This window comes from Sturnira hondurensis, unplaced genomic scaffold (assembly GCF_014824575.4).
Source record: "Sturnira hondurensis isolate 20B ecotype Veracruz unplaced genomic scaffold, ASM1482457v3 Scaffold0006413, whole genome shotgun sequence".
In the NCBI taxonomy this organism is placed as follows: domain Eukaryota; kingdom Metazoa; phylum Chordata; class Mammalia; order Chiroptera; family Phyllostomidae; genus Sturnira; species Sturnira hondurensis.
Window position 1 is genome coordinate 52313819 of NW_028079044.1, and position 16356 is coordinate 52330174.

A 16356-nucleotide genomic window follows, 5' to 3' on the forward strand; every position below is an offset into this window, starting at 1 on the left:
ACTTCTGCAGGTTTTGCTCATTTCTTAAGTTTCTTCCTAATTAGTCCTCTTTTTGGTGCCACAGTCAGTAGGATTTTCTTGTTCCCTGCAGTTCCAACTGGTAGGTTTGCATACATGAAAACTAGTAAGTGGTTACTCAGACATAATTCACATGCAGTGAAAATGTACTTATTCAGTCAGCTTTCACGAATTCATATCAAGACACAAAACATCTGGAACATAACACCCTGGGAAATCCCCTGTGTCCCTACCTATCCAATTAAGGCTATTGATCTATTTTAATTTGATAGCCTAATTCTTTAATTGTCTGAGGACAAAAAACTACGGCCATTATAACAATGGCTTTACTAACCAGTACCAAAACACAACGAGCCCCCGACTGGGGGGAGGGAGGGTTATGCCGTACGCTCACGGGTACACCGTGAGGGACTTGATGGCTGAACTCACAGACAAAGCTCACGGTCCTGCCCCACAGCACCTGCTCGGGGGCATGGCACCAGGACCCCAGTGGCATATGGCAGCACCGTTCCTGGGCACAAAGACCAGGAGAAGGCGTGCGAAGTCCTTCCCCTACCGCACGGCCACCAGAGCACCACCAGGGCCCCTTCCCAGGGGGGCGCCACTGGAAAGGGAGGGAAAGCAGCTTTGAGAAGAAAAGGAAGGAGGAGGCCACAGGGGCAGGGTCGCAGGGCTGCTCGGGTGAGCCAGGCACCTGGGCAGGTGCGTCATCATGTTCAGGGGACAGTCAGATACCGGGAGACTAGGTTTATGCCCAGAAATGACACCCACCAAGTCACCTTCTCACAGCACGCGAACTGGGGGGAAGCCGTCACCTATAAGCACTAGAGCACCAGCTGTGATGTCGCAAAGCATCAAATGTCTCCTTCTGAGGCGCCCATGCCCGGTCGGCCACCTGGGAGCCTCCGGGGCTGCTGGGCAGCAGTTGCGGCTGCTACTATTCCAGGGCCTTCCAGAGCCCAGAGAAACCGCTCAGAGCGGCCGCCCAGGCCCGGAGACACCCCGGCGGCCGGGCGCTCAGCGGCGGCGGTCTGGGTGGGGTTTGCAGATGCGCTCAGACAAGTGAAACCACGGCTGTTCCAATCAACAACTTCCTCTATGGTCCCGTTTCCAGTTCAAGGGCGAGTGATGCCAAAACACGTGACTTCCTACAACTTGCTGTGAGGAAGAGCTGGCCGTACACGGAATGTCCTCTGAAGGTGGACTGCCGTCATTTCTGACAGGCACCCCACACGGCGGGTCGAGCCCGAGGCTCTGCCAGAGAGTTACAATCCCCAACAGCGACATTATGCCTGGACAGCATTGGGGGACCGACACCCCCCGGGAGGCGGTCTGAGAGGAGGCCATGCACACTTGTGTAGTGACTTCAGCACTGTGTGTGCACGGGCACACGGGCGCACACGCAGGGTCAGGGTGCCGTGGGTGTGTGGTCAATGCTAACAGCAACACTGTTTTACACGCCCACCCTCAGACACGGCTCTACACACCACCACCTGTTAACCGCCGAAGGCACTGCTACTGACCGTGTCTCATACTTCCTGGCACCGACCCGCCGTGCCCTCTCCAGCTGACCACGGTGGGGACGACGACTCACGGGCCACACAGAGGCCCGAGAGCAGACCCACAGCAGCAAGTGGCCAAGGAGGACAGTGCTGGACTAAGAGCATAAAAACAAGTGATATCACATCAAGCAAGTTCCAAGTGCACTGGACACGGCCGATAAGAAAGTGTCCAACAGACCTGCTTACGAGGTTACTTCCTGAGATCACGGGACAAACCCCCCGGTCACCGTCCTAAAATCAGTGTGTCACAAGAATGACAAGACCAGCCACACCCTGGGAGAAATATTTGCAAGACACGACCAATGAAGAACTGTTATCCAAATTACACACACACACACACAAAGGAGAGCAAAAATAAGCAACTTGATTAAAAAATGGACAAGAAACTTGGAGACCTCACCAAAGAAGATAAACAGGGGCAGATGAGCGCATGCAAGGACGTTCCGAGTCTCTGTCGCGAGGGACGCTCAGGCCGGAGCCGCGTGAGGCAGAACGGCCCGGCCCCAGAACTCTGACCACCCCCGGTGGCGGTGAGGTCGTGGGGCGGCAGGAGCGCCCACTCCTGCCAGTGGGGTGCAGGGGGACGGCCACCCCGAGGACAGTGCGGGGGTTTCGTGCAACACTGAACATGCCCTCAGCGTGCGGTCCAGCGATGTGCTCCTTCGTATTCACCCAGAGGAGCCGACGCTTACGTCCGCACAAAAACCTGCAGACAGACCCTCACGGCAGCTGCGGTCGGAATCGCCAAAACCTGGAAGCAGCCAAGATGCCTTTTCCGCGGGTGATGGGCAAATAAACCGCGGTCCGGCCCGACAACGACGGAACATTATCAGTCCTGAAAAGAAACGAGCTACGATGCGGTGAAAAGACGGAGGGACCTCAGCTGCAAAGGACCGCGGGAACGAACCCAGTCTCAACATTTGTCTCCCCTCAAACACCTGTGTGGAAATCTTTATCCTCAAGGTGACGGGTCAGTAGGTGAGAGTTTGGGCTGGTGAGGTCAGGAGGGTGGGACCCTCACAAATGGAGTTAGTGCCCTTCTGAGACCCCAGAGCCCTCTGGCCCCTTCCTCCACGTAAGGACACCGTGAGAAAGCAGCAACAAAACAGGAAGCACGCTCCCTGAGACAGAAAACCAGCGACCCTGCTGTCTGTAAGTCTGCAGCAGGGCCTGCCTTCTCAGCAGTACATCACGGACACCAAAGGCCTTCTTGTCAGCCCAGGGGCTTCCTGTCCCCCTTGGCAGGAGATGGAGGCCCACCTCTGGTCCCACCACCTACCGGAGCTGCAGTATGAATGTAACGGTCTGTCTTGCCCCAGTGAGGCCCATGACCCCAAGGCCAGGGGAGAGGCGCGGGACGCAGGGGCGCAGACGGGTCTGAGAGAGGCAGCTGAGGCTATCTTGGGGCAAAGCTGACGCAGAGGCCCCATAGAGGGTCGAACCACAAGACACAGCCACAGGCCACACCCACACGCTGGGCGAACCGTGCACGCTTGGTGGGAGAGGAGTCGGGACCTCCTGAAAGGCACCAAGGGGTGTCTGTGGACACTGACCTTCCAGTGGCCGAGCACCCAAGATTAACACGCCCACCTCTGGGGTCCTGATGTTCTTTGCTGGTTCACCTGGTACCAGACACCACTTTTCCGTCCGCAAAGGAAGATGCCAGAATTGCCAACAGAGCCAGTGTCCAACTGGAAAACCCTAGGGCCACCAGGACAGGGCTTGGCTGCACATTCCCAGGGTCATAAGCCTGTCCAAATCTCTAAAACCGCACCTCTAGAACAGGCCCTTACGGCGTGGGAACTGAATGGGAGAGAAGAGCCAGCCCCCAGGTGAGCGCACCACCTGACCCCACTCCAGAAGCCAGCAGAAGGCCCTGCTTCCCTCCAGCAGACACCGCAGCATGCCCGCACAGCCACCGGCACTGCGCACGGGCCGCAGGCACAGACCGCCCCGCGCCCTACCCCGCCCGCGCCCTGCCCAGACCTGCCCGGCAGGGCCACCACCCCGCCGCCCCTGCAGCACCTGCACGGCCACGCCGCAATAAGCAGAACAGCAGACTGAGGCCAAGTGGGCAAGCTCGTGACAGCCCAGATGACAGGAAGCAGTTTCAGCCCTGCACCACGGCAAGGCGCTCCCTGGCCCACTTCCTAAAATGTAGGAAGGGGGCAGGTCAGTGCCGTTTCGGATACAGCCCGTCTTCCTGTCCTGCTGAGACGCTCATGTAACCAAAACACATGGGGCGAGGTGCACGGCCCCACCAGAAGCTCATTTAGGGGAAGTCACATGGAGTAAGGACAAACTGCCCCCGAAAACCGCCTCTGCCACGTTTGCCCCCTGCCAGCCCACGGACAGACGTGCTTCCTCGCTTTCCGCCCGACCTTTATGCAGGGCTCCTTGATTTGCACAATTGGCTGAGTAGAAGGGGGCAGTTTTTGTTTTTTAGTTAAAAATCAGTGAAGGTTTTTTTCTCTCCCTTTCTCCATGTTCCTCGCCCTTGTTGCTTGCTGAAGCCACTTGAGAGAGAATGAAGCTTTGGCTGCCATGGCAACAAGCAGCAGCTCCACACTGCGCAGCTCCCAGAACCCCGGCCGCCCGCCCGGCCACCAGGGGGACTGAGCTTCAGCACCCGCCCTAGCTGCCCAGCGAGCAACCGCTGCCGGCCCTGGGTAAACCGGCACTGCTCCTCGTGCCCAGCCACTCGTCTTGGCACCAGGTCAGGTGCCGGTAAACCTGTCTCCATCGCTCAGGACATGGGGCAGAAAGGCGAGGTGCCAGCGGCCACTCCCGACAACCAGGTGATGTGGCAGAGCAGAGACCCCTCGTGCTGCACATGTGTGACCAAGAGCTGACCTCAGAGACACGAGCGTGGTTAGCCAATGCCACCGAAGGCGGCGGGGTGTGGTGAGCCCTCTGCACAGTGCTGATACCTAGAGCCCAATGGAAGCAGGTTCCAGACTCTGGATTTATCCCAAGTGAGGAAGGGCGCTGAGCGAAACTGAAAACTGGAAACAACTTAATGATGGTCTGACGGCACGGAATTATTTGAATTATGGCCCACAGGTAAACAAAAAATGTCAATATTTTTAAAGAGGGGAAGTATGAAATATATTTTAAAAATGTCAAAATCAAAACAGGCGTTTTTTTTTTTTAAGGTAAATTTTTGATGAACGAAGAGAACTTACGCATGGCTTTATCTGGGGGCAAACTGACGACTCCTTTCCAGGAGGATACAGGACATGCTGTCCCTCACCAACCTCCCCGAGCACCTGAGGCTGGGGTCACAGGTCAGTGGGGCAGAGGCTGGGGAGCCGGGCTGCACCTTTTGCGGACACTGTGGCTTTGCTCAGCAAAGAAAATCACCCAAGGCCACACTCCTCAGCATCTCTCGAGTCTCCCAGGCGCCCCCAGCCCCCGCCCCGGCCCTGCTCTGTCTCCCACCCTGTCCCACTCAGGCTGGTGGCCAGGTGCAGGGATGACAGCTCCTCCGGAACAGCACAGGGGTCGGGGGAGGCAGGGGCCGTTCCAAGTTTCCTTAACTCCGTACATGAGACTATGAACCCGCAGATCACCCCCTCCTCCAGAGACAAGTAGCCCCCTTAACCTGGGGGCCCCGATTTTCTGTTTAGTAGCCAACGACCTGTTCTCCCACGACCTGGAGAAGTCGGCTATTCAGAAGGGGCGCATCCATAGCATCGTGGAGAGCCGGCGTGGCCGGTCCACGCAGCACCGTCGCTGCGGGAATGAACTTGGACGGCTCAGCCCCGTCGCATGTGCCTTCTGGAAAACTGGAGTTCTCTCGACACCACAAGCCCTCAAACGTGTGCTCCCCCTTAAAACGGGGTTCCCGGCCGCCCTGCATCGTGCGCGGAGACTTCCCCACACCACGAGCAGCTCCCAGACCCTGGCAGGGCGAGCAGAGATAGCTCGATTCTGACACTGCCTCCCCAGAGACAGAGTCAGGTTCACAGGCAAAGGGCCGGCTGCCCTCCCCTGCAGGGGCTGCGCCAGCGCCCAGGCCAGCTGTGCTTCCGACCAGCGGGCTACAAATCAGAGACAGGGCCCCGGGACCGCTTCCTTGGGTTCCAAGACTTTGCCAGAAAGGCTCGCAAAACTCAGGAGACGCCATTTACTCACCAGAGTACTGATTTGGTCTGAAGAGCAGTGAAGGATGGATACAGACGGACAGCCCAACGGAAAGGTGCACGGGGCGGGGCCCTAACAAGGGGGTCCCTGTCCTCACAGAGCCCGGGGCCCAGCATGCTGGCATGTTGGCGCAGTCCAGTCCCACAGACAGAGGAGCTGTCCTCGGGCTCTGCCCAGAGGCTCATCACTAGTCCTGAGTCACTGGGCCACTGGCTACCAAACGCCACCTCCAGCCCCTCCCCCTAGCCGCAGAGTTAGGGGGTGGGGATGGGTCTGAAGGTTCCAGTCCCCTCATCACACGGTTGGCTCTCCTGGCACCAGCCCCACCATTGGGTGCTCTGCAAGTCACCTCATTCACATACCAGAAGACCCCTTTACCAGTCTCCACACCCGGAAACCCCGAGGGTCTGTGGAGTGGCGAGCCAGGAACTGTGGCTGAGACGGGGATGCCTCACGTTATGTGGTGTGACGCTCAGCCGTGCTTTACAACGCCAAATCTCAGATGGCCAAGACTGTTGACGGCGAGGCTGGCCACGCCAAACCGTCCCTGAGAGGGGCAGACTCGGGGATTCCTGGGGGGAGGACAGAGGCCTGAAAGCCACCTTTGGACTCAGTGAGGGCAGGTGGCAGGCCCACGGAGCTGTCAAAGACCTGAGGCTGGTTACCGAGACGCAGCCTGGAGGCCGCCCCCATCCGACAGCAGGACTGAAGTGACAGGGACTGTGGGTTCTGCAGCCCGTCCCTCGCTCTGGCACCCAGGGACTATCCACTCCTGCTGGGTCCCTGGCGGGGTGCTTCCCCTGGCACCTCCTCCAGGTCTCAGTCGCAGTGACAGGACTTTGCCTTCAGCAGCCCCATCACCCTCTTGTGGCTCAGACTTCACGCAGCTGTATTCAGCCTCCTCCCCACTGGACTGGAGTCAAGTACCACCCTACCCACAGGGCCAGGTGCAGTTCTTCCCGGATTTTCCCACAATGCTCTGTACGTGGGCTAGCTTGGGGTTGGCCTGGGCTGCTGGGCACAGTGCCCATCAAGGAGAAACAGGAGTCAACCAGTCCCCCCTATTTTCTCCAGGCCGAGAGACGAGAGAAGCCCTGCACCAGGGCCGGGCTGTGGAGCTGAGGTGCTCTGCCAACACCCTCCCCCGCCTGCTGCTCGGCAGCCCCGGACTCTCCAGGCCGAAGGTCTCACTGGGGTGTCTCAGCTGAAAACACCAACAGGCACCCCCCAACTCATTACCCTGCGGGTGCTGACGCCAGCCTGAGCCCTGTCCTCCAGGCTTGGACTGCTGTCTGTGAGCCAGCGCCGGCCACGAGTGCCCAAGCCACAAAGGAGGGCCACAATCCCCGGCGCCCGCCAGCCAGGAGGCCCTGGAAGGGCTGGGTGGATCCAAGCATGCCGTAAGTCCACATGCCGCCTCCCAGAACATAACACCCACAGGGGACAGTGCGTGTCCTGCTGCTGGTTTGTGAGACACGCGGGCTTGCTGTGCAGGCAGGAGGCCACAGACACCAAGGCCACCCGCTTTCCCAGACAGCAACGCCCTGCCGCTGAGCTGGATAGACACTCATGACAGCGAAGCCCAGGACCCGCTGACTGAAACCCAAGCAGAGAGAGACACTGGACACTGCTGGTCAGCTTGGAGCAACCAGAGGGTCCAGATGGCCGCCACGACGGGACTTCAAGTAGGCTGGGTGCGCCTCCCACCGGAAACGCCCGGCCAAGACTCAGGCCAGCCTCTGGGCAGCGGGGCTGAGCGTGCAGACACAGCACCCAGAGGTTAGAATGGACTTCCCATAAAGTCGGGGACAGCAGAGTCTCCCTCCGAGTGGGCAGAGGAGCAAGTTCTGGAGGCGGAGCACGGGGACAGTTGTGCAACAGTGTGGGTGTGCTTACTGCCAAGGAACCACACCCCTTTCTGACGGTGATTTTCCTTGGAGGCACACTTTACCAGGATGGGAAGTCAGTGTCGTACTGGGGAACACCCATCTGGAAGGTGGCCTGGAAGTCACGGTAGCAGAAAAGAGGGTGCTTCCCCCTGGGAACCCAGGGCACCCCCAGAACGAATCTGGCCAACCAATACTCTTTTCGATGTGGATGCTGAAACCCTGGAGCTTGGGCAGGGATGAAAACCCACCGGTGCAGCAGCGTGGGGATGGCTGGGAGATGGGGGCCACACACGGCCAGCCGCAGCACGGAATGCTGCCCACATGCCCGGCTCTGGGAATGAGTCAGGAGGTGGGAAGAGACAGGCAAGCAGAAAGAGGCAGGGACAGGAGAGGCGTGGCAAGTCGGCAGGACAGGATGAGTCAGCTGACCCAGGAGGAAGTGCGGCTCCAGCTGCGGTCAGGTTGAACAGAGCACAAACAGGGCTGCAGGGGTGTCGGGGCCGTGCTCAGGCGGGGACCACTTCGACCTGCTGGATGGGGCCGGGCAAACTCAGCAGGCCTCCAGTGCCCTGGCTCTGGCCCTGGGCCCTGCTCCAGAGCCCAGCCTGACACCCCCCCCCCCACTCCCAGCCCTGGTAAAGTCCGACTTGCCTCTGGACCCCCCTCTCACCAGTCCTGCCGGCCCCCCATCACCGGGACTGTCCCTGTAGACACCCTGCAGAGTCCCATCTCTGGGCTGCGCTGACACCATTTCCACCTCCTTCCACCCACACCTGTGCCCACCCCGCCTGCCTGGCCACCTGCTCCGTGCCTTGCCCCAGCAGTGGTCGGGGCTCAGCCAGGCCACACCCACTCCAGCCCACCAGGCAGCATCTCTGCACATTGTCTGCAAGGAGGGCCACCGGGCAGAGGACACAGGTTTTGATTCGCTCCAGAAAGTGGCTCCTTTCATTGAGAAGTGACAGCCTCAGAAAAGGCTTTTACTAGACTTTTTTTTTTTTAAGGCTTAAGTTCACTGTCACTGTCATAGTCCTTCAGACCTCAAACTCCCGGCCACTCGCAGCCAGGACCCTCTACCCACCCCGAACTCTGGGGTCCACACCCCCTTTTCTCTCACAGTGAAGCACACGTTTCCTCTGGACAGAGGTGTGTCCAGTTTTAAAGGGACAACTCACACAGAGGCAGGGCTCCAAGCACAAAAGTCACATTCTGCAGAAGCCTGCCAGTCGTAAAGTGAGCTGAGTGGCACCTGAATGTACGCCCGCCACCCTCCCTCCCCCGGCCCGTGCAGACACTTGCCAGGAACAAACAAGGAACAAACAAACACGGACGTGATAAAGAGCTCTTTACAAGGACGGGGAGTGAGTCTATCTGCTAACAAAAACTAACTGTTGAGCTGAAGGTTGCAAGTTCAAACACAATCTGGCCTCTGTAAACAGTGCCTCAGTTTATCACGGCAACAATGACTCCCTTTCAGAGACTGATCAAGTTCTCTGCAAACACTCGCCCCCCGCATTTTTAGGATACTTTGCAGGATAAATATTAGCTTGGTTCCTGCCTACAAGAGAAGCGAAAGCTGCCAAGGAAGCGGTTTTTGAAAGAAAAGGAGAAGGAGCAGCCTAGGCCCGAGCGTGGCAGGGCCTGGCTGCAGCTGCCTCCTGTGACCTCGCCCTGGGCCACCGGGGGCCCAGCAGGGAGGACAGGGCCGCAGCTCCAGCTCCCCCCCCCCCCAGCAGACAGGACTGGCAAACAGAACCGATTAAGAGGAGAGATCTTGTGGTGACTGCTGGGATGAAGACCAAGATGCATGCCACATGGACCTGCCCGAGGCAGCCACCCCCACACGTGGCCAGGCTGGGTGGGCGTGTCGCAGGTGGACCTGTGCGGCCATTTCTCACCACTGACTCCAGATGCCACACTAACGTTAAGGACATCACCTGGGAGAGCTCTTCGCATTCCATACCAGGGCCTGCGCCCCCACGGAACCGGAAGCAAACCCGGAGCAAAGCCAGGCACAGCACCGGTGGCATGAAGGGCTTCCTCAGCGAGTGACCACCCAGTGCAACCATGAGCAACTTCCGGGTCACGAGGCAGGGCAGGGGGTGGAGGTCAGGCCCAGCCAGGGTCCCACTACCAGGCCCTGAAACCCTGCAGCGCCAAGCACCCTGTTCCCTGTGGTGCACTTGGACGAGTCTGGCTTCTTCACCTGACTGCAGGGAGCACTGTTGAGAAATGGCAGCCAAGCTGCCTGCAGCAGCCACGCCTCCCACTGCCCTCACCCCAGTCCCCATCTGCACGAGGGGCCTGGGCCACAGCCACAGGGCGCTCCCGGGCTGCCCTGTGCCCTCCACCTGCAGTACAGAGTGGCTTCGCCCGGGGGCCTCGGGCCGGAGGCTGAAAACCTCCCAGGGAGTCGAGTCCCCGGCTCATCGGCACCAGGCTCTGTGGCGTGGCGCTTGGGACACGAGGCGGGCAGGTGGATGGCACAGGGGAGTGGAGCACGCTCGCGGGGGACAAGGCCACCAAACTACCTCTCAAGCTGCATGAGGGCCAGAAGAAAGGGTCACCTGGTGGTGACGACGCCATCGGTGCAATGGGGGTCTGCGCCCAGAGTTGCCACTAACAGGAATAATTTTTTAAACCCCAAACTTAGGTTGAGTGTTTCCCCTCAGTTTACCAGAAGCCGTGCGCATCTGGCCAGGGCAGTGTCTGGGGCGCGCTCGATGTGTGGCTGCAGCCCCTGGGCCTCTGCACACCCCTCCCGGCCCTGGGAGGGCTGGAGAGCAGGCTGGACAGCGGGCAGTGGGCCACACACAGCACCTCGTGGCCTAGGACAGGGTCCCACTGAGGCGCCTAAAGCTGGGGGAGGAGGGCTGATGGGAGCCCTCTCCCAGAACTGCGAAGCCATGGGGGCCACACTGGGAAGCCCAGGCCTGCGCCGGGACGCAGCCCAGGCCCCAGCTGGTCTTCCACAGGGGCAGGACAGCTGGCTCGCCCGCCTGTGGAAGGCACTTCCTGGTGACGGGGACACCCACCATGGGCAGCACAGGGGACTCAGCCTGCCTGTGCAGCAAACTCAGGGCTGGGAAGCCAGAAAGGGGCCACCAAGAACGGGGAGGGGCAGGAGTGCAGACCCGACAAACCCGGGCCCCTCTGGACAGGGGACAGTCATCTGACCGTAAGCAGGCTCAAGCTCAGAGACAGAGGCGGCCTGGAGGAGCTCAGGGCAGCCCTGCCCGGGACACACAAGGCTCTGCAAACACACGGGCCGCCTTCCGTGTGTTCACCAGTGCTGGCAAGAAGCTACCAACATGCCACTCGCTGCATCCGTGACTGGTGACACGGGTCTCCTCAGCCTGTGGGCCCGCCCTCGCCCTCCAGGCTGCCCCATCTCCGCCTGCAGCCGCAGCCCTGCCCGGCTGGCAGCGGCAGCAGCGTGGAGTCCCCCGCAGTCCCTCATCTTAAAGAGGGTCAGGCCCCTCACTTCTGTCCCTAGCACAAGGATGGCCAGGACAGGAGGGGCACCCAGAATTCTGTGCCCAGCTCAGCCCCTCCTGCTCCAGTTCCCTCAACCCTCCAAAACAGCCAGCTGCTCCTACTCATGGTCCAAGGCCATGGCTTCACAGAGCAGACAGCCTCCCATGGGGGCAGCCTCTGTGTTTGGGACAATGTGTCACCAGTTTGCTGGGCCCCTTGGCACTGGGAGAAGCGGCCACAGGTTTGGGGCCAAGCTAATGTATTTTCCTCCTAGAACTCCAAGGTTCTTTCTTGCTGGGGTGCCTGGGAGAAGCTGGGTGGGGCTGGAGTTGGGGGGGGGCAGAATCAGGTCTGCGGGACTTTACCCCGGCCTCCCACAGTCCACAGCGGGGGCTGGGCCCAGACACCAAGCAGATCTGCTAGCTGGCCTCCACCCAGACCCGGTGCTAGGTGGCCAGTGGGTGTTTCTGGCCAGAGCCACAGGCACAGGGAGGGTTCACAAACCAGCCGACCACCGTGAGGATGTCTGTGTGCTGGGACCGCAGCTTGCCATAAGCCTTGCCACTACGGCAACCTCACCACCCAGTGCCCCCTGCTGCCCATTCTGAGCTGACGCAGAGCCATCTGGTAGCCCTGGGTCCAGTGCCCCAGGTCCCCCTCTCAGCCCAAAGCCTGCGACAGGTAGGCGTGGAAGGCCCCACAGAGGCCCAGCGAGAAAGCTCTTGACACCACAGCCAGAATGCCTTGACTCCTCCGAGTCCCAGGCGTCCACAGCAGTGCAGCCTCCGCTCCAGGCGGTCCCCGGGCCTCGGGGTGAAGGGCAACAAAGCTTCTGCAACCTTCCCTTGGCCACTGCCCCGCATCTTGAAGGTACAGCAAACAGGCGTCTGCACAGCTGCCACCCGGGCCTGAGGATGGGCTCTGGCGGTGCCGCGGGGGAGCCAGGCCCGGGCACCAGGCAGCAGCAAACCAGAGGCCGGGCCGGGCGCGGGGGTCCTGAGTCACGCAGACCCCCTCAGCTGTGCAATCTCAAACACGTTCCCGGGAAGCACGTGTCTCCACAAGACAAGCAAAGTCATGGACGTCTTCACGTCCACCTTCCCATCCCGGCTCCCAATGAAGCCTGTGAGCACTTGGCCCTGGAGTTCAGTGACGCCAGCGACCTGCCACCTTGGAGAAGCACTGAGGTCAGGCCTCGACAGGGAGGGCGGGGCCAGGGTCTCCGCACAGGTGTGCTCACGGCCCTGCGGTCTGGCTCCCAGCGGGGGAGGAGGGCCCGGCTCCGCGCGCCCCGCCACCTCGGGGTGGAAAGTTGGCCAGAGCTGGGAGGACGTCTGGCGTCTGTAAACACGTTCCTCCCGGGGCGGGGACCTCTGGAGACAGGCTCTAAGATGTTTCATTCTTTTCCTTATTTGCCACTCTGAAAAATAAGCTGTTCCCCCTATTCTGAAATGGAATACGGGTCAAACCTTCCACAGCGAATGGTAACCCAAAGAAAAAGGTCACCAGATCCAAAATATTTCTCCTTTGGCCAGCGGCCCAAAGTGGCTCTGTTGTGTTTATTTGGTTAGGGCAGAGCTCTCCCAGGGAGTAAAAACCCCAAACCAACACGACGGCGGCCATGGCGGACTGTGCCCCGTGAAAGGTGAGACGCGGGGAGGTGCCTGCGCCCCTCCCCACCCCAGGAGAAAACCACAGCCCACGGAGCGCCCCAGGCCCAGGTCAGAGAAGGGCCCCTCCCTCCACCTCCCCACGGCCAATGCTCAGTGAGTGACAAGGGGGTGGCAGTTCCTACCTTCACTGCAGGCCCTCAGCCTGATGTCCCCAACACCACCCCCACACTCCATGTCACCACAGGCTTCCCGTGGGTCAGGGTGCCGCACAGACCACAGACCTCTGCTGAGCATCTGAGCTGAGCCCATAAACTCTGCCCACCTGGCACTGGCGCACAGGTGCTTCCCCTCAGCCCTGCAGCCTCACACGGCCTTCACTGCCCATCTCTGATCCCCCTCGGGGTGGGCTGGGCGTGGCCCATTCTTCCACAGAAGAACCCACTAGGAATATGAAACACACGGTCCCAACACAGCAGCCTGCCTCAAGCAGACTTGCCTCTGGACCCGAGAGGCCAGCACTCTGGCCAGTGCTGCCATGTGCACGTGGAGACATTGCTGAGGCAGACAGACCAGACAGGAAAACACAGAGTGCCCGGACAGACGGACCCAGGAGGTGGCAGAGGGCGGCACAGAACACCAGCAGGCAGAGGGAGCTGCAGCCACCGCAAATGTGGGCCCTGCTCCTGAGGCCGCGGCTCCTCCAGCAGTCCTGTCTGCAGACAGGAGGCCCTTGTCCTCCCCGGAAAACCCTGGAGATGCCCAGGGGTATGTCTGAGCCACAATTCGGAGGGAGCACCCTCAGTGCTGGCAGAATCCCCCATCAGTCCACAGACTGGGTGCCCCCCGAGACACCGCTTCTTAGGCCACACCCTCCCCCCAGCATGAGGCGGGGGGTGTCTCGTGCAGGGAGGGTGGTGGGAAGTCCCGGGTGGCTCCTCCCCAGCACTAACCGCACACCTGGCCCAAGAGGCCAGCAGCTGCTTGGGGAAGCCCCAACCACCCTGCACCCGCCCCGCATTTTGTGGGTCGGAGCTGCCTCAAAGGCACGAGGGAGACAGGCCTGGCTCTGGCCCTCTGGGACCCCCCCACCCTGTTGTGGGGAGGTGGAGTCTGGCTCATGATCTGCCTCTCCCTCCCCCTCCTTCTAGAAATGGGTCTTGGGAACAGAAGAGGGAACTGTGGTGGCTTTGGCACAGGCAGTCAGCCCGCCCTCACTGGGCCCGCCCTCTGCAGCCCCCACCCCAAGTCGCTCACATGTGGTGGGCCAGTACGCCTGGGAGGGCTCCTTACTCGCACCTGTAAGCAAGAGTCTGCTCAGACCACACTGCTCCGTCCCACAACAGGGGAGTGGACCAGGAGCAGCGTTCCAAATCGAGTCTCCCCCCTGAGGGCCTGCAAGGACGAGGCGCTCCAAGGACGGAGCGGCAGGAGCCTGGGCCTGCTCAGGTGACTCTGGGGGGTCTGGGAGAGTGGCCCCCAGACTCCCGTGAGCCTGCGACCGTGGGGAAAGCAGAAGCAGCTGCTTTTCGCAGACCACAAGCACCAGTGGGGAAGACGCCAAGCTAGAGTGACACGCCCGTGTTGGCTCCACGTCCACACCATCTACGGGCCCTCCCTTCCCTGAGGGTGGTGGCCCAGGACACGGAGGACCAGAGAGGCACAGGCAGCAGAGCGTGACCCTGAGGACATGAGTCTCGCCTGCTCCAAGCTTCAATCCTACCCCTGAAGACCTCACGCCGGGAGAGGGCCGCAGGGCCGGCAGGAAGCCTCTAATAGGTGGCTGTAAACTCGGCCCGGGGCACTCCCTCATCAAGGCTACCGTTAACAGGGAGAAGCTGTAACCGAAGCTAACAAACCTCCCCTGCAGATACAATTTACGGCACCCTGACTCAGCTGCCCTGCCAGCCTCCCAGGTGAGGTCACCCGGGGGCTAAAGGTGTTTCCAGGAGGCGACAACCGCACGCAGGGCAAGAACTGCAGTGCCCACCCCTGTGCAGCCTCTGCCGGGGCCACATTCCTCGGCCGCCCCCCGCCAGCCCCCGGCCAATCCAGTACCTCTGGATTGCCAATTCCTGCCGAGAAACAGCCCCAGGGCCAGGCTGGGGTGCTGGCCTCCTGTCCTAGCTGGCTGAACAGCCAGTTAAAGGCAGCTAAGTACAAACATGAAGACTATTCATGTGTTTGGTCACAGAGGTTTTCTCGTGGGCATCTGATAAGTCTCTCAAGAAAAAAACTCATCATAAAAAGTCCTGTGTCACCTGTCACCACACCCCCCAAAGGCCACTAGGCTGGGGACACCTGGCACTCCAACTGGCGGCCAGACAGGAAGGGCCCTGGGCAGAGTGCATGGCGACCACGCCTCTCCTGCCCTGTGTTGCCTATGGGGGGGGGGGGGTCACACCCAGGGCGCTCTAGGCCTCAGACATCTCTGTAGCTCCTTTCTGACCACCGCCCTCCAACCCCCACTGCCCCCAGCACTCCAGCTCTCCCCAGCGAACACCCCCCGCAGCGTGCCTGAGCACAGAGCACCCTGCTCCCCCTGGGGGACTGCAGGGTCCCAGAGGGTACCAGCCCCACTGAGCCCGCAGCTGGAGGTCTGGGAGTGCTTCCCGGGAGCAGTGACTACTGCGGGCCTCGTGTGGGAGTCAGCGGCAGGTTGCAGGGGAGGACACAGGGCTGCAGCCCAGCAGGGGACACTTCCTCCCAGAGCTGGTTAATGTAATGTCACCTTGGGGCTGGGACAGGTAGCAGGAGTGGGAGGGGAGGGGCATGAACCCCCCTCATCCTGTTTTGTGGTGTGGGTGTCCAGCATCCCAGGAATGTGCCGCCCTGGTGTGCGGATTACTTCCAGAGAAGTCAAAACCCAACCAACTCAGGTAGGGTGGGTGGGTTAGTTTCTGTACCTCCCCTTTCCATCTTAAAGAGACTCTGATGGAAAAACCTGCTTCAGGAAGGGACTATTAGCACAGTCACCTGAAGCGTTTCTGCCTTAGCAAGAGACGGAAAGAAGCAGGGACCTGTCAGTCGCCCCTTCCCACTGTTTCCAGGCAGCGGGGTGAGGACCTGCTGGCCAGTCTCTGGCTGCCTGTAAATGGACCATTTCCACTCTGAAATCCAAGACCTCACCCCCCATTCTCCTCTGTCCAAAATGAAACATGTACCCACATTAGCTTCAGCGTCTCTGGAACCTCCAAGCTCACAGGGATTCGATGCACACACATTAAGACTTGGTTTCCCCCCAGCTCGTCCACTGTGCGTTGTTCGACTTATTTGACCAGCCAGACTAAAGGGGTTGGGGGCGTTTCCAGCCCCCGCAGTGGAAGATGCCAGACAGGCGCTGGACAGGCACGTGGGACTCGTGGGACGAGCTGGAGGGTGGGGGTGGCCGACCAGGCGGCGGTGAGCTCGAGAGCTGAAAGGGCAGGGGCTGAGCCTGCTCTTTCAGTGGGAGTCAGACCCGGTGGGCGAAGGGCTCGGGTTAAAGCAGCCCTCACCTCCCCTGCCCTGCGTGCCGCACAGCCGGCAAGCAGAGCGGAGCGCAGACTCCCAGTAGCAGCGGACCCGCGACTCCCCATCAGGGTGAGGTCAGGGCGAGGCCTCTGCTCCGTGGAGACGGCTGCCCAACAGGCTGCCAAGAAGCATCGGGAACTG

At 60.6% G+C, this 16356-nt stretch overlaps 1 protein-coding gene across 2 annotated transcripts in view; it reads right to left on the reverse strand.

Moving 5' to 3' along the window:
- The window catches only part of SLC45A4 (solute carrier family 45 member 4), a 51090-nt gene that overhangs the window by 22571 nt on the left and 12163 nt on the right, over positions 1-16356 (reverse strand). The window contains exon 1 of one of the 2 annotated variants that reach the window (XM_037048622.1): positions 8697-8847. The exons of the other annotated variant lie outside the window; for it this stretch is intronic. The gene's annotated coding sequence lies outside the window, so the exon portion shown is untranslated. Of the gene's footprint in view, positions 1-8696; positions 8848-16356 lie in introns of those variants that run through there. 2 annotated transcript variants of the gene reach the window in all.